This window comes from Marmota monax, unplaced genomic scaffold (genome assembly GCF_021218885.2).
Source record: "Marmota monax isolate L192 unplaced genomic scaffold, Marmota_monax_Labrador192_F-V1.1 WCK01_AAM20220418_F8-fsc00134, whole genome shotgun sequence".
NCBI classification, from domain to species: Eukaryota; Metazoa; Chordata; class Mammalia; order Rodentia; family Sciuridae; genus Marmota; species Marmota monax.
In genome coordinates, this window is record NW_026692281.1 from 4,753,815 (window position 1) to 4,766,390 (window position 12,576).

At 32.6% G+C, this 12,576-nt stretch overlaps 1 protein-coding gene across 14 annotated transcripts in view; it reads left to right on the forward strand.

Annotated features, from left to right (window-relative positions):
• The window catches only part of Arhgef9 (Cdc42 guanine nucleotide exchange factor 9), a 331,435-nt gene that overhangs the window by 308,267 nt on the left and 10,592 nt on the right, over positions 1 to 12,576 (forward strand). The gene's annotated exons all lie outside the window — the stretch shown is intronic.

The window sequence follows — 12,576 nt, forward strand, 5'->3', positions numbered from 1 at the left end:
GGATCAAAGAGATTCTTATATCAATTTTTTATAAAAGCTAAAATATCCTTAAGACATTTCTGGTTGGTACACCTCTTTAATAACATTCATTTTACTAAGAAAAATTAATTATTTTATATGTGTTAGGCTAATTAGTTCTCCTCCATTGAAGTGACTGAACTACTGATAGTAGAAGCAAAGGCTTCTAAGTATTTAATGTTTACAAATCACCTCTGGAGTAAGTATTAATGATTAAGGTATTTTAAATATTAAGTAAATGCCCCTAAACTGTAGATTAAAAGGATATGCATGTATACATTATACTGTGTGGATCTATTTTGAAGTAAATTGTAGAAAATATAACAAGGTATAAAACCATCATCATTTGCATGATTTGGATTTACAATCAAACATACTTTTTGGCTTGAAACAGATTGTTCTTCTTTTATACAGTGATATAATTCCTCATGCTGTTTCCAAACACTGGAATTCAGGTGCCTCAGTTATTGGTTATAAAGTATTACCACATATTTTGTTTATGGTACTGTTTCTGTCATAGAAGTAACAAACAAGCAGCCTTTGTAATTATCTAAGAAGACACACAATTTTTGTCTTTGCCCCACTCCTTATGAAAATGGAGTTGTTAAAATGCTTGTATGCTCAAGTTGCTTAAAAAAAAACTGCCTCTAGAAAAATGGGCCTACCCATTTAGTACAGAAGTGTTCTCCTACCCTTCCATATTGGGGAACAAAATGGTCAGAGGACAGGAGGGATGTTCAGAAAGACCCATTAATCTCAGTCTTCTTAGGTATGGGTAGAATGCACATTGATAACTCACTTTGAGTCTCATTAGAGTAAAACAATGCTTTTAGCATAGGGGTACTGCATTAAGACATGCTTTGTAGTAATATAGAAATGTTGTTGCTATTTTCCCATTTGCAGACATCAGCAACCACTTACCCTGTTCAGGCTGTAGAGACATTAAAGATTGGGCTGGGGATGTGGCTCAAGCGGTAGCGTGCTTGCCTGGCATGCATGGGGCACTGGGTTCTATCCTCAGCACCACATAAAAATAAAATAAAGATGTTGTGTCCACCGAAAACTAAAAAAAATAAATATTAAAAAATTCTCTCTCTCTCTCAAAAAAAAAAAAAAAAGATTGATCTTAATGTGCAGACTCTAAATCAGTTACGAGGTCCTTCCCATTCCCTCTGGCTCAAATACCGTGTCTCCCACATAATCTCTGACTAATAATCTGTGACTTTTTAAAAAATATTTTTAGTTGTAGTTGAACACAATATCTGTATTTATTTTATGTGGTGCTGAAGATCGAACCCAGTACCTCACATGTTCGAGGCAGATACTCTACCAATGAGCTACAGCCCCAGCCCAATCTGTGACTTTTAAAAGTCTATTTCTAATTTAGAAAAGCTTCCAAAAATTGTTTCCTGATAGACCTATGCTCATCTTTTTAATGAGAGTTTTGCAGATTTTTGTTTTTAGTCTCATTTAAATCATTTCATTGTAGGAAATTGTAAGGAAACAAAAAACCTAGAAAAACATGAGAAAAAAATAATAATCACACAGAGTACATACAACACAGCAAGAAATTTGTAAACATTTTGTTTTGATGTATCTCCATCTATTCTATTTTTCCTGTATGTTAAAAAAATTGAGTGACTAAATCTTTTTTATCCCCATACCTGCCTCTCCCTGGTACACAGTTATAATTTTGTAACATTTTTCACTCCACATTGTATCATTAGAATTGTCAAATCATTTTTTTTTTAATTTTTTGGTGTTGGATATTGAATTCATGAGCACTTTCCCCTGAACTACATTCCCAGTCCTTTTTAATTTATTTTATTTTTTGGAACTAGGAAATAAACTCAGGGGGTGCATAACAACTGAGCCACATCTTCAGCCCTTTTTATATTTTATTTACAGAAGGATCTCACTGAGTTGCTTAGCGCCTCACTTAGTTGCTGAGGCTGGCCTTGAATTTGCAATACTCTTGTCTCAGCCTCCCAAGTTGCTGGCATTATAGGCGTGAGCCACCACACCTGGCTCATTTAATATTTTTAGTGATTATTTTTATGACTTCCATGTTGATTTACCATAATTATTATTGTTTTTATTTTTAGTTATAAAATTACACAGGGCCATCATAACCATTTAAACTCATGTAGAAATGTATAAAAATATTTAAAATTCTTTTATTTTCTTGCTCAGTCTTTGTGAAATAATAAGTATTTGCAATTTGGTGTGCCTCTTTACATACCTATGCTATGCTCTTTAAATATTTATAAACATTTGTATTTATAAAATTATATATATGTATATTTCAGATTAATTTGTATACAAACATTGCAACTCACTTTTTTAAACTTAATTTATCATAAATAACTCTACAGGTAAGAGTATATTATCTGTAACTTCTTATGTCAATCGGAGTTCAAGCAGAGAAGCATAAACAGTAAGAGATATATTACTAGAAATAATTGTCTTATGTGATTGTAAAGGCTTCCTAGGTGACTCTGAAATCTGTAGTGTAGTCAGTCAGAAACAGAATTTCATGGGTAGACTCAAACACATGTGCATAGTACTAAGCTGTCATTTATAGGCAGCCAGGAAGGCAAGGTCATGAGAAGAATGGAATTCTGTGGACATGGGCTGAAGCTGTGTTCCACAGGTGGAATTTCTGTCCTCTTTGGGAGAGACCTCAGCCCTGTTTTTGAAACCTTTCATCATATTCAATCAGATCCACTCAAATTATCCAGGATATTCTCCCTTATATCTCCTTGTTTAGGGGCTTTGATTACATCTATAAAATACCTTCATTGCAACACCTATGTCAGTTAAGGTCATACTCTAGTCAAATACATCAATAAAGCCTTCAAACTTCTTTATTAATTACTGTAAAATATTCCATAGTATTTTGTAGCAACTTATCCCCTCTTGCTAAACATTATGTTTATTTCCAGATTTTTTCCACTATAGATATTTCTGAAAACATATCCATGAATGAATCTCATTATAGGTGCTTTTCTTCCTGTAGGATAGATACCAAAAGTAGAATAACTGAATGTAGGAATATGAGCAGTTTGAATTTCACTATAATATAGTCTTTCATATTGAATTTTTATAAAGTTACAAAAACTACACTCCCAATATAATTTTGTAGATATTTGTTTCTTTACACCCACGCCAGCACTAAATAGCACCTATTTGTTTTCAGTATGTTGTTTGTCAACGATTAACTTTTTTTGTATGCTTGCTAGGTATTTGCAATTCTTTTGTGAATTGCTTGTTCATACACTTTATGTTTACTCTTTTTGTGTGTGTGAATATAAATTTGCTGTATTTGCAATTCTTTTGTGAATTGCTTGTTCATACACTTTATGTTTACTCTTTTTGTGTGTGTGAATATAAATTTGTGGGCTGGGGTTATAACTCAGTGGTAGAGCACCTACCTAGCATGCATGATGCCTTTGGTTCAATCCCAGCACTACAAAAAAAGATGGTATTTATAAATTTATAATTTTATAATGAATCTATATTATGGAGGGTAGCACATTATTAGTTTTGAATTTTTTTCACATATTTTCCTGAGTCTGTTACATGTCTTTTGAGTTTATGATACTTAAATTTATAAAAATTTAATTTGTTTCACTTTGCATAATGTTTTCCAGGTCCATTGATGTTGTGGCAAATGATAGGGTCTCCTTCTTTTTAAGCTTTTTGTTGCATACCTTAAATGTATACTATAACATTTAAATAAATAGAAACCTTAAAAATTTTAATTTGATTACTTTGATAAATGTCTATTTGGCTTCTAAGTTCAACTTGCATAAGTTGTTCTCTCCATGAACACTTTGCATATTTCTAAATTTCCTTTTGATATTTTTGTTTATTTTTTAGAGCTGTATTCCATCTGAAATTTACACTTTGAATATGATGTGCAGGAAGGTGTTACATTTTGTTTCCTTAAGGTGAATAACCAGTTGCACAGAATCATTTATTAAATCAATCATTTCTTTCTCACATAATTAAAATGCCAGTTTTCTTAGATAGTAGCTCTATGTACATACTTGGACTTAGACTTTCTACTCTGTTCTATTATTATATTTGTCAATTCTTGTGTCAAGACAATACTTTCAAAATCATAGTAGATTTCTGTAAATTTTAATGCCTGGTAATATGAATTCTTAGTCACTCTTCTTTCATATTGTTTCTTATCAGTTGTTAGATGTTTATTCTTTGATATCAATATCAAATTTATTTTTTTCTAGGCCCAAACAGTTTGGATTCTGATTGGCACTGTTTTAAAAATGTTAATACTTGAAGATTTGGAATTTTTATTAGGTTTTCTCATTCAGAAATATGGCCCTTTTCTCCTTTCATCCACATCTTGTTCTTATGTACTTCAGGAAAATGGTGATTTTTTAAAAAATATATTTTTAGTTGGACACAATGCCTTTATTTAGATTTATTTATTTTTATATGGTTTAGGATCAAACCCAATGCCTCACACATGGAAGGTAAGCACTCTACCACTGAGCCACAACCCTAGCCCCCGAAAAAGGTGATTTTATTCATTTGAATTTTATGCCTTTCTTCTCATGTTACTTTGGATAATTTATATTTGGCTGGGAAATCATTATTTTCTCTGGATATTCAATTTAATGCTATATATATATTATTTTATTTTAATTATATATTATTTTATTTTAATATCTTTCATAATTGTGAGTATTGCTCTTTCATATTTCTAATACTACTAATTTTTATTTTCTCATTAGTCTTTTTATTAGGATATATTATCTGTACATCTTTATGAGGTACATTATAATAATTCAATATATGTATACAATGTGTAAGAATCAGAATAATAAGTATGTCATCTCTTCAAGCAATAATTATTTTATGAGTTGGAAATTTCATACTCTTCTAGCCATTTTGAAATACATAATAGAATGTTTTAACATATAATTATTCTACTGTGCTGAAGAACCAGAAGTAATTCTTCTACTCTAAATATATTTTGGTGCCCTTATTCAACTTCTTTCTGTTCTCCCTCCCTGACATTAGTCTTTTAATCAGGCTTATCAGGGAACATTAATGTTTTGAAAGAACATGGTTTGGGTTTTTTTTTAATCATTTGTGCAGTTTATTTCTATTTTTCAAAAAATTAATTTTAGCTTTTGTGTACTACTTATGCTGTATTAACTTTTTGTCACTGTGAAAAATTACCTAAGAAAATCAACTAAAATGAGGGAAAGTTTATTTTGCACACAGTTTCAGAGGTGTTAATTTGTGGTCTCTTGGCTATCTTGTTTCCTGGTTTGTGGTGTAGGACAGCACATGGTAGAGTAAAGCTGCCCTCCTTATGGCATCCAGGAAGCAAAGAGAGGAAGGGGGTGGGATCCCAAGATACCCTTCAAGGGCATACACCCAATGACCTATTTCCTTCAACTATACACTACTTCCTAAAGTTTCCACCACCTCTCAATAGTGAGACCAACTGGGAACCAAGCTTTCAATACACAAGCTTTGGGGGAGCATTTCAGATCCAAATGATAACATTCTGCCCTGATCCCTGAAGCCTCCTGTTCATCTCATAGTGCAAAATGCATTTAGCCCATCTATATGAATTTCTAAAGTCTCAACAGTTCCAGCATTGCTTAAAAGTCCAAGTCCAAAGTCTCCCCTGAGATTCAGGCAACTCTTTGCTATGAGATCCTGTGAAAATAATTTAAAAATGCAAATCACATATTTTCAACATACAATGACATGAAAGGTATAGGGTAAACTTTCCTGTTGTGGAAGTGAGAGAAGGGACCAAAGCAAAACTGAAACCCAGCAGAGAAAATCTTAAATCCTACAGCTCCATGCCTACAATCCAGGGTATGTGCCCGCAAGTACATGGGCAGCCCTACTCTTACAGACTTTCTGGCTGAAACCCACATGGCCATTCTCTTGGCCTGACTCTGCTCATATCCATGGCTCAGTAGACCTGCCATGTTCCTGGCATCTATAACTTTCTGGGATTTCCATTGCAACTCCAGCTTCACTCTCACAGCTTCACCCTTCACCCTCTAAGGAACTTCCCATAAGGACTCCATCCCTACCACATAATGCTTGGCCCCCCAGACTTTCCTTTGAAATCTTTGTAAAGGCCTCCACAACCCCATAGCTCTTGAATTCTGCATGCCAGAAAACCATTGCCACATGGTTGACAAAAATGTCTGCCACCAAATTGAGCAGTAGCCAAGACTTCTAGGACCATGACTGCAGCAACCTCCGAGCGCTTAGAAATCTCACCACCATAAAATGAATACATGGGAAACAACTTACTAGGCAACTCTGTAGCTACAGTGTGCCCAAGTCTATTTTCTCAAATTAATGGTTTACACTTTACACTTTCACACTTTTGAGCCTTTGGGGGGCATGTCCTGCTTATTCCTGAGATGCCCTCAAGGGGTCTTTCCTGGTAATCCTGTGCAAATTACTTGGCTTCCTTTTAATGGCAAGTTTAAACCATTCCCATTGATTGCACCTTTACAAAGCCTTCTTTTACGACCAAGTTGAAGTTTTAAAAATCTTTCCACTCTTTTTTTTTTCCTATCTTGATTCTCACTGTAAATCCGTCAGTAATACACATGCCACAGGCTGAATACTATATTGCCTTGAAATTTCCTGGGCCATATTGATTAGACTATTACCCTTAAACTCAGCCTTACATAAAATCTCAGGGCATGAACAAAATGTAGATAAGTCCTTTGTTAGAATGTAACATGAATGGCCTCTAGTTCAATTCACAATAGACTCCCCATTTCCATCTGAATCTTCATCAGCACCATCTTTACTATTTGCATTCTTATCTGTAGTATGGTCTGCTGAGCTCCCATAAGACTCACCCATTTAAGCTCTGCTTACAGCATTCTAAGATTTTTATATCCTGCTTTTTCAAACCTTTCCACATTCCTCCTGAAAACCAGTTCCAAAAGCTTCTGAATCACATGGTCAGATACAGACACAGGAACAGCCCCACTCTTAGTACCAATGTTCTATGTTAATCAGCTTTCAGTTGCTGTGACAAAATAAGAGAAAATAAACATTGTTGATTTATTTTGACTCATGATTTCAGAGGTTTCAGTCCATAGTTATTGGTTCCATTGTTTCTGGGTGTGTGGTAAGGTAGAACATCATGGAAGAGAGCATGTGGTAGAATAAAACTGCTCAACTTATGGTAGTCAAGAAGCAAACAGATACAGAAGGGGTCTCAATATACTTTTAAGGGAATGCCCCCAATGACCTACTTCTTAAACTAATCATAACATCCTAAGGTTAACACAGCCTCCAAATAGTGCCATCAGGTAGGGATGACACCTTCACCATATGATCTTTAGGATGACATTTGAGATCCAAGTCATAACATGATTTTTAGTTATTTATATTTTTCCATTTTCATTGCTACAATAAGTGATTAGTTTTAATTTTGAAAAATGATAAAACCATTGTAGTATGCATTTTCCTTTGGTTAAAGCTGTTACTACATCTGTAGAGCTGGTGTTGTGGCTCAGTGGTAGAGTGTTTGCCTAACACGTGTGAGGCCCTGGGTTCTATTCTCAGCACCACTTGTTGTGTCCATCTACAACTAAAAATACTTGAAAAACAAAATGTTATGGTGGTAAAGCTGTTGCAACATCTGATAGATTTTGATATGATGTGTCATTTTTATTCATGTTCTATATAATTTGTGATTTCTGGTTTCTTCTGACCTAAAGATTTTTTCAGAAGACTTCAGTGTTTCAGATGAGATTTCTAATCATACTCTTATCTCTCCCTTTATAAATGACTTGTCCTTTCTTTCTTGAAGTCAGAAACAGTCTTTTATCCTTGATGTTCAGGAATTTTACTCACAAATCAACATCCAGGTGTCTATGTATCCTAATTGTGCCTGGATTGTGGCAAGAACTTTTTCCTCTTTTCAACAATTATGGCTTACGTTTACTCAAGTTTTTGATTATTTATTTTTGGTGCATATTAACCCAGAAAGGTGGGTTTCATTCTGCCATATTCACCCATACATAAGAACATAATTTTATCATTTTTATTCCCCAAAACACCTCCCCCACCTTACCTTCTCTGATCACTTTCCTTTACCCTGGAAAAGGGTGATCGTGGTTTTCCTAATGCTTTCACGGCATTCCTATATTTCCTTTCTTTTCCCTCTAGCTTCCATATATGAGAGCAAACATAATTTACTGAGTCTAACTTATTTCACTCAAAATATGGTCTCAAGTTCCATCCCTTTTGTAACAAATGACATAATTGTTTTCTTTTTTATGGCTGACTAAAACTCTTTTGTATATCTATATATATTCTTTATCCATTCATCTGTTGATGGATACCCAGAATAATTATATAACCTATTAAGAATTGTACTATGAAAAATATAAATATTCATGCATCTATAAAATATGATGACTTTATTTTTTTCTTTATAAATGCAAGGAATGGTATAGATGGATCATGTTTGTTATATTTTCAACTTTTTGAGGAATTTAAATACTGATTTCCATATTGGCTATATAATTTCCATTCCTGTCAACACTGTATAAGCATTCTTTATTCTCTTCATTATTGCCAGAATTTATAGTTATTTGTATTCCTGAAGCTTGCCATTCTAACTGAAGTGAGATGATATTTCAGTGTAGTATTGATTTGCATTTCCATTATTGCTGATGATGTTGAATATTTTTCATATCATTATTGGCAATGTGCACTTATTCTTTGAAAGTATCTGTTCAATTTATTTCTCCATTTATCAATTGGGTTGTTATTTTGATGTTGAGTTTTTAAAGTTCTTTATAAATACTGGATATCATTTCTCTGTCAGCATAGTAGCTGGTAAGGATTTCTCCCATTCTGTAGACTCAGAAGCTCTTTTTATTTTATTTCATCCCATTTCATGATTATCTATTTCCTGAGCTATAGGGTTTATTCAGGAAGTCTTTGTCTAAACCTATATGTTGAAGAATTTTCCCTATTATTTATTCAGTAATTATAAAGATTCTAGTCTAATTCTTAGGTTTTTGATAATTTTTGTACAGGATAGAGATAGGGATCTAGTTTCTATTTTTCTAGTTTCATTTTTCCCAGCACTGCTTTTTAAAGAGATGGCCTTTTCTCCATTGTATGTTTTAAACGCCTTTGTCAAGAATCAGACAATTGTATCTTTGTGGATTTGTTTTTGTGTCTTCTATTCTGTTCCATTAGTCTACATGTCTGTTTTTATGCCAGTTTTTGTTAACTACAACTATGTTGTATATTATGAAGTTGGATTGCTAAGCCTCCCACGTTGTTCTTTTTTCTCAGAATCACTTTGGATCTTCTTTTTTTTTTTTCCTATATGAATTTTAGGATTGATTTTTCTTGTTCTGAGAACAATATGATTGGTATTTTGATGAATATTGCATGGACTCTGCAGATTGCTTTCAGTAATATGGCCATTTTAACTATTTTAACTAATTCTGCCTATCTCTAGGCATGGAAAGACTTTCTATCTCCTGGTATCTTATTTAGTTTCTTCTTACAGCATTCTGAAATATTTTTTATAAATCTCTTTTACATATATGGTTACATTAATTCCTAATTATTTTATTTTTTGAAGCAACTTTAAATGGAATTATTTTTCTTTCAATATTGGTATATAGAAAAGCTATTGATTTTTGTATGGTAATTTTGTGTCCTGTTACTTTTCTGGATTTGTTTTTCAGATCTAGAAGTCTTCTGGTGGAACTTTTAGGATATTCTAACTACAGGATCATATCTGAAAACAAGGATAATTTGACTTCTTCCTTTCCTATTTGTGTCCCTTTTCTTTTTCTTACATAGTTCCTCTAGCCAATATTTCAAGTAATATATTGAATAGGACTGGTAATAATGGACATCCTCCTCTTGTTACTGATTTTATAAGAAATGTTTTCAAATTTTTCTGCATTCAGTATGATGTTGATTTTAGGTTTGTCATATATAGTCCTTAAGATGTTGAGGTGTGTTTCTTTAATCCTTACTTACATCAGTGTCTTTATCATGAAGTGGTATTGTAATATGTAGAAGTCTTTTTCTGAATCTATTGAGATTATTACATGATTTTTGTGCTTGGTCCTATTTATATGGTATATTTCTTTTATTTATTTGTGCATGATGAAACATCCTTGAATCCCTCAAATTAAACTGAGGATCATTTATGATCTTTTAAATTGATTGTTGAATTTGATTTGCTAATATTTTATTGAGGATTTTTGTATATATGTTCATCAAATATATTGGTCCATAGTTTTCTTTCCTTGAAGTGTTATTTTTTGATTTTGTATTCAGAGTGATGCTGACTTCATAGAATGAATTTGGAAGTGTTCCCTGACTTTGTATTTCATGGAACAATTTGAGAAACATTTGTGTTAGTTATTCATTAAAGGTCTTCTAGAATCAGCTATAAATCCATCTGGTCCTGAGCTGTTTGTTGGAAAACTTTTTGTTACTATTTCAATCTTATTGCTTGTTATTGGTCTGTTTAGATATTATATATCCTCTTGGTTCAATATGGTTTGGTCATATATCTAAAACTTTATCAGTTTCATCTAGATTTTCCAATTTATTGCAATGTAAAATTTCAAATTCATCCGTAATGATCATATGAATTTCAGAGGTGTCTATTGTAATATCTCTTTTATTCTCTAAATTTACTAATTTGAGTACCCTCTGTCTTCATTTTGGTTTGATTTACTAAACATTTAATCTCTTATTTTTCTTTAAAAGAGAACAAGCCCTTTATTTTATTGATCCTTGTATTGTACATTTATTCTCTATTTCATTAATATCTTTGTTATTTCTTTCCTTCTGTTGGTTTTGGGGATGTTTTGTCCTTGTTTTTCTAAGACCTTTATATATATAACATTAAGGATTTTTTGAAGAGAACTTCATGATTTTTTTTTAATGTAGTCCCTCATGGATTAAAACTTTCCTCTTAGAACTATCTTTTCTGGCATTTTGTATTTATATTCCTGTTCAATTATAAGAATTTTTAAATTTCTACCCCAATTTCCTCAGTGATTCATTCATCATTCGAAAATGTATTCCTTAATCTCTATTTGTATACTTTCTGTAGTTTTTCTTACTGTTGTTTTCTAGTTTCATTCCATTATGATCTTATGCCATGAAGACATTATTCAACTTTTTTTGCATTTGCTGAAACTTCCTTTTTGGCCTTTTATATGATCTATATCTTTTCAGGATATTCTATGAGTACCTGAAAAGAACCTATATTCAGTTGTGATTTGATGAAATATTCTGTCAATGTTAGTAAAGTCCATTTGACCTTTAGAAGTATTTAACCCATTAGTATCTTTATTTTATATCTGGTTTACCCATTAGTGAGAAATGTATATTGATGTTACCCACTAGTAGTATAAGGAGTCCTGTCTGAGACTTTGTGTCACTTAGTATTTGTTTGATGAGATTAGGTACACTTATAGGTACACTGATATTCAAGGTATAAATATTTATAATCATCATATTTTCTTGTTGGTTTGTTCTCTTTACTAATATGTAGTGACCACATTTTTCTCTTCTGATTAATTTTGGCTTGAAGTCTGCTTTGCTGGAATGAGAGAAGCTATTTTCAGATTCCATTTGCATGTAATGTCAATTTCCTGCTTTCACTTTCAGTCTGTGGATCTTTGCCAATGAGATGTGTTTCTCGTAGGCAACATGTTGCTGGGTATCATTTTGTAAACCAACATGCCAACCTATGTCTTTTAATAGGAGAATTGAGACCATTTACATTTAGTGATAAAAGAGAGCTATGTATTACTTCCTGTCATTTTCTTTTATTTCTGGTGTTTGGTTCCATCATAATTATCTTTTGTTTATTTACTCTTATAATGTCTTTAGTTTCTTTTGTAATCTTCTGTGTGTAGACTTCCTTTCAGTATCATTTGTGATGCTGGATTACTGGTTATGCATATATATGTTTAGCTTATGCTTTTCTTATAGATTTTTATTTTTCTTTGTATTCTGGAAGATAATGTTGCTAAATATAGCAACTTACTTGGCAGTTTTTCTTTAAGAGCTGAAGTATATCATTCCCAGCCCTCTGGCCTTTAGGGTTTCTATTGAGCTGTCTGCTGTCATTATGATTGGTTTGCATTTTATAAGTGCCTTGGTGTTTCTCTGTTGCAATCTTTAAAAATTCTCCTTTTTTCTATATTTTGGTAATGTAACTCTGATGTGTTGTGGAGAGGTTATTTTCTGGTCTTGTCTATTCAGGGTTCTAAATGCCTCCACTATCTGAATGTCCATCACATTCCCAAGGTTTCTGAAATTTTCTATTATTTCACAGAATCTGTTTTCAGTGCCATTAACCTAACCTCCTCTTCTTCCTCAATACCTATGAGCCTAAATTTAAGTCTCTTAATGTTTCCCCATTGTTCTTGTATAGTATGCTCATAGTTTCTATTTTTTATTCCTTCTGAATATTCAAATTTGTAACTCTTGTCCATAAGCCCTGTAATTCTTTCTTCTACTTGA